Here is a 12010-nt window from a genome sequence, read left to right on the forward strand (position 1 = left end):
GCCACCTGATGCAAAGATCTGAGGCTGGGAAAGATGCTGGCTGGAGGAGAAGGGGACGACAGAGGATGAGATGGTTGGATGGCATCACCGACTCGATGGACATGAGTTTGAGCAAGCTTTGGGAGTTGGTGATGGACAGGGAAGCCTGGTGTGCTGCAGTCCATGGGGTCACAAAGAGTTGGGCGCGACTGAGCAACTGAACTGAACTGAACTGAACAGACCAGGTATGAGGGAGGCCGAGCTGGTCAGGTCTCCCTGCTGGATTCCTTACCTATTTAACAAGAATTGATTGAACAAAGAGTTCACCTCCAAATGGCAGTCTAATCATCTCCATTCACCTAAGTTTGTTACAACTATTTAATAACTCTAGCCAACCATGAGTTAAGTATTCAAGGTGTTTTAGGCTACATTTTGGCAGCTCCAGGAGCCCAAAGAATTAACTTAAACAGAGGGCATACCTGGGTTGGGAGTGACTTTGAAGGCCCTACAGGCACTAGTACTTTGCAGCACTGTGAAAAGTCCTGGAACTGCACATGCTTGCCTCCTCCACCCACCCATCCCACCACCAAATCTGGAAATCTGTGACTACAGGATGGGGGTGGTAGCTGGGAAATGTGGTTTTTACACCGTTTTCTAGGCAATTCTGATACACATGCCTGACTTTGCCAATGGATAATCAGAGATCAGTTGTGTAAGTTTTATTATTGCATGTTAAGTTTTTATACATAATTCAATGGTGGTTATGCTGTGATTACTGAAATGAGACATGATAAAAGTACATGTTTTCTTTCACATATGTGAAGTGTTATTTAATACCTCAATTTGGTCTACGCATGGTTTGATAAATACAGATTCTCAACCAAAACATAGGTCTAAGCATGCAAAATCAATAGCTACTGTAATTTTTAATTTTGAAAATCTCTTGAACTTTACTGGCAACTCTTTTAACCTTGCACTATACAAATGAAAACACAAAATGAGAGAGCTACATTTATTAAACATTTTTCATCAGTATGAATACTGACAACGCACTGAACACTGCAGCGAACAGCCTGCTGGGATGGGGCAATCATTTATTTTCACCTAAAATACACAGTAAAGTTTGAAAATACGTACTTCTGCCAGTTTAACCTTGGTTTCTATGATTAAAACATTTGAAGTAAATAAACCCAACTATAGCTTTGAATTTCAGCTGTATATAATGTACCTCCACTGATAGGAAATAAGCCTTTCTAAAGTGGAGACTGTGGTGAATTTTTACAATAAAAACCGTTTTCTCTTTTTATTTATTGTAGAAACAATATTACCACATAAAGAGAAAATTGAATTTACCCATAATCACACCACCCTAACTTGCCGTTTATGTATTTTTAATCTTTATCCAGAAACATAACTTTTACAGTTTTAACTTGTGTATTTATACAATTTTGAGAAAATTTCTTAAGTCTTAATATACAGGAATTTATGTATATTCCTCTTAAAGAAAATTATACAGTGAAAAACCTACAATATGCAGTTATGTCCATTAATCCCATCATACCCAAGAGCTTCAACCTTCCAGACCAAATTATAATTGCTTTTCCTCCTGCACTTGAGCACATGAACTAAGACAAGGCTCACGCTGGTCTGAGTTCACCATCTGTAAAATGGCACAGGTAATATATTGCTATGAATTTTTAAAGTTTTCATCTAGGTTGTTCAGCACATTTTCTTTGTGCAGTCTTTATAAAACCTTAAAATTACATCTGAAACATCCCCATACTAACCGTATCAATAATCTTCGATCATTCTTATCTATTATTCCACTATTCTTGAGCTTGTTTTTAATGCAGTTAATATAAATGATAAATAAAGGGCATCTGTATCTAAGTACACAGGCAGAGTAGATTCTATGATGGCAGAAACACCAGCCTGGGTTTATTCAGACATCGTCTATGTGACCTTGAGCCAATCATTTTGTCCCCTTGCTTTACTTTACTGTAAAATGTAAAATGAATATTTGCATTCTATCTCTTTGGGGCTTTTACAGCAAAAACCAAAATATAGGTAAAGCATTTTGAAATCCTCAGATGAAAGGTACTAAATTTTTTAAAGACTTCATTTTCATTACTATTCAATGACAAATATAACTTATTAACCTGTACACTAAACTTGTCTGTACCATTCTGGTTAAAAAGCTGTTTCAGTACCAGGTCAGGAGCGTGTGCCGGTTTCATCTGGGGTCACACTGACATCTAGTGGAGATTTATGGCGTGCTATGGAATACCACACCCCCCACAGTAACCACAGTTCCAGTGAGGACGAGAGAACCAAAAGCACCTTTTGGTCTTTATGCAAAGCATCAAGAAAATATACAAACAAATTAAAAAACAGGCATACTTCCTGTGTATCTAAGTTTTCACTTGATCAATTAAAAATCTTGGTGGATTCTCAAGACATCTAATCAAAAGTAGTGGGAGGATGCAGATGGGGGTGGCAGAAAGTTGTTTCTTCAGCACTGTAGTTGAGGGAGGTCTTCCAGGATCTCCCACTAATCCAGAGTTTAATGTGACGACCTAACTATGTGCTCACCTGCTATTTTTTTTTCCTGCAATGAAGGCAAGCAAGACTGGAGGGTGGGGTGGAGAAAAGGAGGAAAGGGACAGGAGGGGAGGGGAGGGAAGGAAAACACGTGGGAAGTAAGTTTTCTAGGTTTTTCATTACATCTATGAATTACATTTTGTACCTCTGTGTACCAGAATTTTTATTAAATCCAGAGGGAAAATGTCTTTAAGCAATGTATGTGTAAGATTTCTGGCATATCACTGAACATTTATCTAAACATAATGTAACACACTGCATTTACTTTGGAATAAAAATATACAATAAAATGTTTCTACTATTACACCTAGCTTCCATAAACATCTAGCACCATCATTAAAGCATGGCTCTGTTTCCTTGCCATCCCTCCCAAAGACTACAAGAAGTGTACGTTGAGTGGCCTTGAGAGGAAGTAAATCTGACCCTCACATTGTTAACACGTGACTAAATTAAGATAAATACTCATTGGAAGACTGTCACAATCACATCAGATCAGCTTCAGTACAAATTTAGTCTCCTCACCCCCCACCCTCCTTAGTGAAAGTGCGAAGATCTGAGTCAAGTTGTTTCTACTGGATCTAAACCCGCCTGCTTCCTTGTTTTCTACTGAGCTTCAACCAGTGGATGACAGTTCTTGACACCACTGCTTAACAGCTTTAGTCCAATGAACACGAAAGGCTGAAGAGGATGCATTCTGGAAGCTGGAATAAAGAATTTGTTTTACACTGCTGTGTGCTTAGCCTCTGGTTCTGGCAGACCCTTCCACCACACCTCTTCTGGAAAAAAAAAAAAAAAAGTAAAAACATCTTACTGTTGGTCTGGAGGAAAAACGGAATTAAAAGAAACCCCAAGTATTAGGACATGTGTGATTTATCTCTAGAGAAGAATGTGCATGAGTTTGTTCCCACCACACCCAGAATGATTCTAAATTCTTTTAACTCCTCTCCTTCATTTGTGTCTGAGAATCAGAAAAATCATCTAGAAATGATTAGACCAGACCACCTCTCAAGTGTAAAATCTAGAAGATTACGGCAGAAGAAATCTACATTACTTAAATTATAATCAAACACTCTTATGTAAATATGTATCATCAGTCTGTTAAACTAATAAAAAAAGAAATATACTCACTTATGTCCTTCTTGGCAATTAATAGTAAACTTCAATCTTCAGAGCCCAGAGACAAAAACAAACAAAAAACAACAAAAAAAGATGCGACACAACCTATTAGCACAAGCAAAAACAATGTTCTAATAGTGAAGCTTCATGCTGTACTCAAACATGTAATTATCCATACAATTTGCAACTGTATTGTTTTTCTGCTTAAAAAAAGTCTTTCCAGATACTTTACACTGCCCAGTATTTTGCCACTAAACACATTTTCCCCATCACTACATTTATGCAGTGTTGTTCACTGTTTTTTGTTCTTTTATATAATTGAGAAAATTCAGGTCCTGCGAAGTAAAAAAAAAAAAAGTTCTACTTATAGAATAAGACAGATAAGACAGTACACAGAAAATGTTGAGAGTGTAGTTACTCCATCACAGGCTGGTAGTTATTTTGGCTCCAGAGTTCAGAAACTGAAGATCCAGGAGAATTGAAGTAATTACTATTGGAATGTTTTACTCACAAAGAAACTATCGTAATACATCAATGACCTTTAATTACTCTAAATGATAATACAATGAAAATTTAAAAGTTGTGATCTTCCTATTAATTTCTTTCAAAACAAAGTGTCAAAATGTGTCAGAAATGGCAACTCTTGGAAATTAGTTCATATTTTATTCAATGATGTTTTATTTGATGACATTTGATTAGAAATGATGATTTTAAAGATTCCTAGTCTAGAGGGGACTTGACCTCAGAGCTAAGGTGACTGTCCCTGTGTTAAGTAAGCAGATGGCAATGATTTTTCGAGATGCAACGAGTCACTTGGGTGTGTACATGTCCTCCTAAGGCCCTCTTCTAGCTCCGTTGTCCCATGCATGCCACTACACAGGAGACAGGAACTAAGTCTTCCAGATGTGTTCAAAGTTGTAGATGCTAAAGAAGTGACTTTTAAAGAGATCAGTCCATGGATGTGTTATATGAAATGAATCTAGAAAAGTGGTCAGAGTACCCTTCACAATACATTTATTGTCAGAAAAGAATTTATGGAATCAATAAAAAATACAGAATGCCCCTTTATTTGTGATCTTGGCTTCCCTGGAAATGTAGAAAAAATAGAGACAAGTCTGACTTACAGAATCCGAGGGAACTTTTTATTGATCTCTTTATCCTTTCAGCATTAAGAGAGCAGGCAAAACAGTATTTTTAACTCCAGCTCAAAGGAATAAACTTTTTCCCAAATCTTAAATGAGGTGGATATTTTCTCCACATCATAGCACCCTCTGCTAAATTAACCATCAACATCCTCCACCCATCAAAACCCCAAACCCAGAGCCGACTGCGGAATGGCGGTGCTGCCGCTGTTGCTCTGTAGATGTCCCCACCGGGGTGGTTCCCGTGTTGTGGGCTATTGGCTTCCCAACACCCAGTCATCCCCTAATGACCACAGAAGTATGTAAGTCCTACTTTGAAAATACACGGAGAAAAGACATTCCGAGCTAATTACTAAGAAAGCTCTAACAAGCTGCAAATCAGAAAGAACACAAAATGATTTCTAATTTAAGTAACAAAATACAGGGCTTTAAAGATGCTGTTCTTTGCAATCCTCTAGCCAGGCCTTAAATAAGGGAAGGCTGTCTTAGCAAGGTACCTGAGAAGAGGTGTTACCTGGGGGAATCACATGAAACTGAGGAGAGATGACCAACATGAGACCTAAAAACCTCTGTTTCTTCAGACTCACTTCAGTCGCATTCAAAAATCCTCCCCTTGGATGTTAACTAACGTGAGCCTAACAGTTAACTTGAAACCTGGAAAGTTTCATGCCCATGTTTAAATGTGGCCGAATACTTGTTAATCTTACTAGGAACATCCCTATAATGAAAATAAAAACAAGTGTGCCATATGCCAAACTGACATAGTGCTTATCCACTGATTATGTACTTGCCTATGCTTGGAATGTCATTTTATGAAGGCGCTTACATATAGTTAATATGTAAGCTAAAACACTTCCAAATTTTCAAATCCAGCAAAAAAAAAAAAGTACAAAGTTGCCCACTCATCACTGAATTATTCTGGATTGAACAGAAGGCTCAATTTCAGTACTGCCAAATGCTCTTAGCCTCACAAGCAATGAACCATCTGTCTTGAAGCACCAAGTATATCAATTCAGATTTAAAATACTGGTGTGCCTAGCAAAGTATCTTAAGCTATCCATTTTCTGATGCTTGAAACTTACCACAGCCAGCAACAAGGTTATATGCATCAATACTTTGAACTGCTTGTAGTAAAAGAAATTATAAAAACGTCAGAGCATCAGAGTTATAGCCCCATGAGCAGAAAGTCTTGAAGAAGAGTCAGAAGATTAAGGAAGTTTTCTCAATGAGTCACTATTGCTATTTCTCTGACAAAATATTTTTAAGTTATAGAACGGCTGCCATTGGCAAGAATGATTTTGGTATTTCACTAAAAACAAGTGCATCTGAACCTACTACTGAAATAGATGCTGCCTGATCATAGAAGCATACTGATGTCATGACAGAAAGCTGGGCTTCAAAGGAGTTTGGACTTGATTCTGAAAACAATGGGCAACCACTCAAGTCTCAGAGCAAGGAATGTGCTTACTCTAAGATTCATGTGACAGCAGCATGAAGAATGAATAGGAGTCCTTTGGATGGATGAGAGGATAACTTAAAAGGCCCTGAAGATAAGGGCCTGAATTAGACCTAGGACTGCAAAGGAGAAAATAGAACCAAAACATGACATGTCAGAAATAAGGAAAAAAGACAGCAAAGATCAGCCTGTAAAAGTGTAAGATATTCTAAAGAATATTGTTATGATTAATTTAGGTTAAAAAGAGTCACATCCTACTTAAGTTCAGGTAATTAGCACAGTTGGATTTAAACGTGCAATAATCACACAGGAAAAGTACTGTTCAGCAGGACTCAATAAGGAGAAAAGTTGACAAAGTATCTCTTACTTCCTGACTCTCTAGGCAAAATTGAGTGGTGAGCCAATTAGGTCTGTCACTGACTAGGTTTTCAGAAAAAATAAGCTAAATATGCTCCATTTCTTATGCATGAATCTTGGGAAGCAGGAAGTCAGGACAGGAGCAGGGAAAGGGAAATGAAGAGAGAGGGCATGAGCCCTGGTCCTTAGCTCACTGCCCCGTGGGTTCTCTGGAAATGAAACTTGCCCTTCAAATTCCCTACTACCAAGAGTAAGGCCTGGAACTTGGAGTGTCTTTCCATGGAACCAGGGTGAGAAGTGAGAGTAATAGGAGTTGGCATCTCTATGTCCTTCTCTCACCACTATGTCTACAAAGTAGACTTGTTCTATTTCCTAGAATCATCTGAATTGGTAAGAAAGGATTTTTGACAAGCCATCTTCCTGAAAGCTCTCCGTGCTTACCTAGGACATCTCTTTTCCTGACTAGGCTTTGATGAGCTGTTTAGGAAATGTATTTTCTTCCACTTCCAGCATTTAAGCAGCATTAGTTATAAATACTTAAAGCTATTGATCTGAATTTTTAAATGCAGTTAAATTTGGTGTCAAGGTAAGATTCTTAAATGACAAGGAAAATCACCTGAAGGAAAGAAAATATTAAGGTGCTTGATTCAACTCAGCTAACAGTTCTAGCCATACTTGAGGAAAAAGAAGAGCCATTCCAGATGCTAAGGAAATTTTGATTACTTGTTCACTATATTACTTATTCGCTATTAACATGTAACTATGAAATCAAAGGCTCATCTAGATAGACAACTCACTTAACTATTCGTTTATGCTCTCAAAAATAAATGACCACTCTCCTGGGCGTGGAGGACTCACACAGACACATGAGCTTTGGTCACCCCATCTTCCCTCTCAGCCAACAACCATTTCCTACTTAATAGAGTAGAAGTCACAGGGAGCTTCCCACCATCACATCTACCTCCAGCCTGGACTTATCCCCTTGCCTTCTGCTTGTTCTGCTACTAACTATGGGTGGTATGAGATGTTACTTTCCCAGCAAAGTACAGCCACTTGATGTCTGTGCTAGATTTCATCTCCTTCTGCCTAAGCAGGACAGCTCCAGTTTGGTGAAGGCCAATACTGCTTTAAGCAGGGATACCCCGCTCAAGAGCTCCTAGTCTTGTCAGGGAAGAGAGAGAGAGAGATCCAAGGGGAGTGCAGAGAGCTTTGGAAACACCCCAAGTAAACAGTGCAGATAATCTTCTCTAGGACACTGCTTCTCTGCCCTACTCACCCATTTCTCCGTTTATCTTTCTCATCAATATACAGTATAACTCCTCCCATCTTAAAAAAAGAAAACTACCCTCCATTTCTCTATTGCAAAACTGTCAGAAGTCTACAGTTTGTTACCTTTGGCACCTACTCCAACAGAGCTTTTGATCTTGCCGCTTTTATTAGTCACTGATGACCACTGCTCATCAATAAAATGGCCACATCTGCATCTTAGTTGGATCCTCAGTCCCATCTGAAGCTGCAGATCCTTCCCGTCTCCAGGAAACTCTTCCCTTTGTTTTCAGGTCCCCATGCTCTCCTGGGGGTTTCCTTCTACTTCCTGGGTTCTTCTACTGATTCTGTGTGTCCTTGGCTTCTGAAATTGGAATGTCCAGACTTCTCTCAGTTCAGTTCTGTCGCTCAGTCATGTCCGACTCTTTGCGACCCCATGAATTGCAGCACGCCAGGCCTCCCTGTAGATCACCAACTCCCGGAGTTTACCCAAACCCATGTCCATCAAGTCAGTGATGCCATCCAACCATCTCATCCTCTGTCGTCCCCTTCTCCTCCTGCCCCCAATCCTTCCCAGCATTAGGGTCTTTTCCAATGAGTCAACACTTCTCATGAGGTGACCAAAGTATTGGAGTTTCAGCTTCAACATCAGTCCTTCCAATGAACACCCAGGACTGATCTCCTTTAGGATGGACTGGTTGGATCTCCTTGCAGTCCAAGGGACTCTCAAGAGTCTTCTCCAACACCACAGTTCAAAAGCATCAATTCTGCGGCGCTCAGCTTTCTTCACCGTCCAACTCTCACATCCCTACATGACCACTGGAAAAACCATAGCCTTGACTAGACGGACCTTTGTTGGCAAAGTAACATCTCTGCTTTTAAATATGCTATCTAGGTTGGTCATAACCTTCCTTCCAAGGAGTAAGCGTCTTTTAACTTCATGGCTGCAATCACCATCAGCAGTGATTTTGGAGCCCCAAAAAATAAAGTCTGACATTGTTTCCACTGTTTCCCCATCTATTTCCCATGAAATGATAGGGCCAGATGCCATGATCTTAGTTTTCTGAATGTTGAGCTTTAAGCCAACTTTTTCACTCTCCTCTTTCACTTTCATCAAGAGGCTCTTTAGTTCTTCTTCACTTTCTGCCATAAGGGTGGTGTCATTTGCATACCTGAGGTGACTGATATTTCTCCCGGCAATCTTGATTCCAGCTTGTGCTTCTTCCAGCCCAGCGTTTCTCATGATGTACTCTGCATATAAGTTAAATAAGCAGGGTGACAATTTCCTTGATGATCTCATCCTGTCCCATAGCTGTAAACATCACCTATCCACTCATGAATCCCAAATGTATGTGAATGACCCAGAACTAACTCCTGAATCCCAGATCTGGATATCCACTGCTCTGACATCTCCTTGTTGACGTTTCATAGGCACTTCAAACTTAACCTGTTAACATGAAGCTCTTCATCTTTCTCCATTCCTGCTCCACCTCCAGATTCATCTTAACTACAATTCCAACCTTCTGGTTTTCTCACGTGCCAAACTTTGACTTTTCACACCACACCGTTAAGTCTATCAGCAAAACTTACTTGCTACCTTCAACCAGAATCTTATCATTTCTTACTGCCTACACTAACGCTACCCAGGTTGATGTCATCAGCATCTCTAAGCCAGCTCTAACCCACTAAGTCTCTTCCCTAAGAGTAATCAGAAATTCTAAAACAGGTTGTAATCTCATCACTGTTTGACTACAACACTCCAGTGGCTTCCATCTTATTTAGAATACCTAAACTCCTTACAAGGTGCTATTAACACACTAAACGGCCCTATGTGACTGGTCAGCAGTCAGTCTTGACTTTGCCTCTTACTCTCCTCGTTGCTCACTCTACCCCAGCTTCTCTGGGGTCTTGCTGTTTTCTGCAAGCATTGAGCATGCTCCTGGCTCCTGGGTCTTTTCATTTGCTACTTCCTTTGCCTGGAATTTCCACACTCCATCCCCTCCACCCCACCCCTTATCCTTTACCATCTTCAGCTCTTGGCTGATATTTTTGGTTAAGCCTTCTCTGATAACCCTTTTACAACTGGACTACACCCTCCCCTTTCTCCCTCAGAGCACACATATCCTGCTTCAGTTTTTGACACAGCACTTACCATCATATATATATTATATAATACAAGGGCTTCGCAGGTGGCACTAGTGGTAAAGAACCTGCTTGCTAATGCAGGAAACATAAGAGATGTGGATTCGATCCCTGGGTTGGGAAGATTCCTCTGGAGAAGGAAATGGCAACCCACTACAGTATTCTTGCTTAGAGAATCCCATGGACTGAGGAGCCTGACAGGTTACAGTCCACAGGGTCACTAAGAGTTGGACACGACTAAAGTGGCGTAGCACATATTATATACATACAACACTCCCCCCCAAAAAAACTCTTGTCACCTTGAACTGGAAAGTAAACGACCTACAATAGGGATTTTCATGTGCTTTGTTCAATGCTAATCCTAAGCACTTAAACCAATGTTGGCCAGAATACACAATATTAACTTACTGAGTGAAATCAACTTGATCTCTGATTTCTAGGGGCTCATGATCAAGTAATAGGTAACATACAAATAAAATGTGTGTCATTAAAAAAAATTACCAAAGAAAAAAGCTGTCCCATATGACTCAAAATGACCTTTACCATTTGGGGATTGTGTAGCCAGGGAAAGAGTTTAGCATGGGCTAACGTGCTCGTAAAAAATAATGTAAGAATCAAGCAAGGGGTGCCACTAATACCCCTGCAATCCCTTGTATCCCTCATAATTACTCTTCTTCATCACTATATGGCATGAAATGCTCATACACTGACTTGGTATAAGCAAGCCTGTCTCAGTCTTTGAGAATCTTTAACATTCCTTACACACTTGCCCCCTAAGTATCAGGACTTCCCTTGGAGATCGACAGTGCTCAGTAACCTGTTTCTCCCTGGGTTCATTCTCCACTCTTGGTGTGCGATGGGCCTGGAGCAGTAAGCAGACAACATACCTGAACTTGCTCAGCTGACTTACGAAATACTCCTATGTTACAATGAGAACTGGAATTACACTTCCGGAATTAAGAGATCTTTTACCTAATCCACACACAGGGCAATAAACATAGGGCAATAAGGAAAAAAATAGGGCAATAAAGAAAAAAAGTGACTCATTTGATTCTTTATCCTATTCTATTCCTCTTTTCTCACAGAAGATAGAAATGAGAAAGAAAAACAAAATGAAAAGATTTGGATAATATTTCAATGACTAACTTTTAACACTCTAGGACTGCCCCTCTCCGTACTACTATATGGGTATATTTGTTCCTTTTCCCTAAATTATTTCTCTTAAAAGAAATTTTTTCAAAAGTTACCACTTTTCATTTTTTCTTACTAGATTTCCGTAACAGAATACTGTAAGCAGATACATATATTCCACTGTGCCCTTTTCCTTCTTACCAGTAAAAAAGAGCGGGAGAAATACACCAAATAAGATAGCAATGATAATGGGAAATGATGAACATTTTGTAGGGCAGAGAGAATTTTGGTATAATTAAGGACTTTTAAAATTATAAGATTAATTCATTCTCCATTTTAAACAAGTAGATACTAAGTTATGAAAATAACCCATTGCTACTTCTCACACTTCAAGTTAACAGGAATATCCAGTACCTACCAAGTATAAAGCACTGAATCAGCATGACAGGGAATTAAAAGATGACAGGAATGACATGCTTCATATGGTCCCTGAACAACCTTACCGAGATTATACCCATGATATAATATGCATTCATTCAGTAAACATCTATCATGGTACAACAGATACTGGGCTGAGATACAGAGACAAGGACTACAGATATTATCCTCCAGAAGCTCGCTATCCAGAAATATACAAGGTGTTAAAATGAAATATAATACCAAAACGCATGCTAGAGATATTGGGTATTCAGAGTAGTTTGAAAGACAGAGAGTAATTATTTCAAAGCATCAAATAGTATTAAGAATGTTTAATAGCATATAGATTAGATAAAACTTACCAAATTATTATACTAATATTTTCATAGCTAAATCAGCTGAG

The 12010-nt window shown here is 39.2% G+C and overlaps 1 protein-coding gene across 4 annotated transcripts in view; it reads right to left on the minus strand.

Moving 5' to 3' along the window:
• Positions 1-977: 977 nt before the first annotated feature.
• UBE2E3 (ubiquitin conjugating enzyme E2 E3) overlaps positions 978-12010 on the minus strand; it is a 109900-nt gene continuing 98867 nt past the window's right edge. For 3 of the 4 annotated variants that reach the window (XR_014079811.1, XR_014079814.1, XR_014079815.1), the window contains exons 7-8: positions 3709-3744; positions 978-3356 (exon numbers count right to left, since the gene is read on the minus strand). The gene's annotated coding sequence lies outside the window, so the exon portion shown is untranslated. The remainder of the gene's footprint in view (positions 3357-3708; positions 3745-12010) is intronic. The other variant, XR_014079812.1, reaches the window with a different exon arrangement.

This window comes from Giraffa tippelskirchi, chromosome 3, assembly GCF_054371585.1.
Source record: "Giraffa tippelskirchi isolate mGirTip1 chromosome 3, T2T-mGirTip1v1.2.pri, whole genome shotgun sequence".
In the NCBI taxonomy this organism is placed as follows: domain Eukaryota; kingdom Metazoa; phylum Chordata; class Mammalia; order Artiodactyla; family Giraffidae; genus Giraffa; species Giraffa tippelskirchi.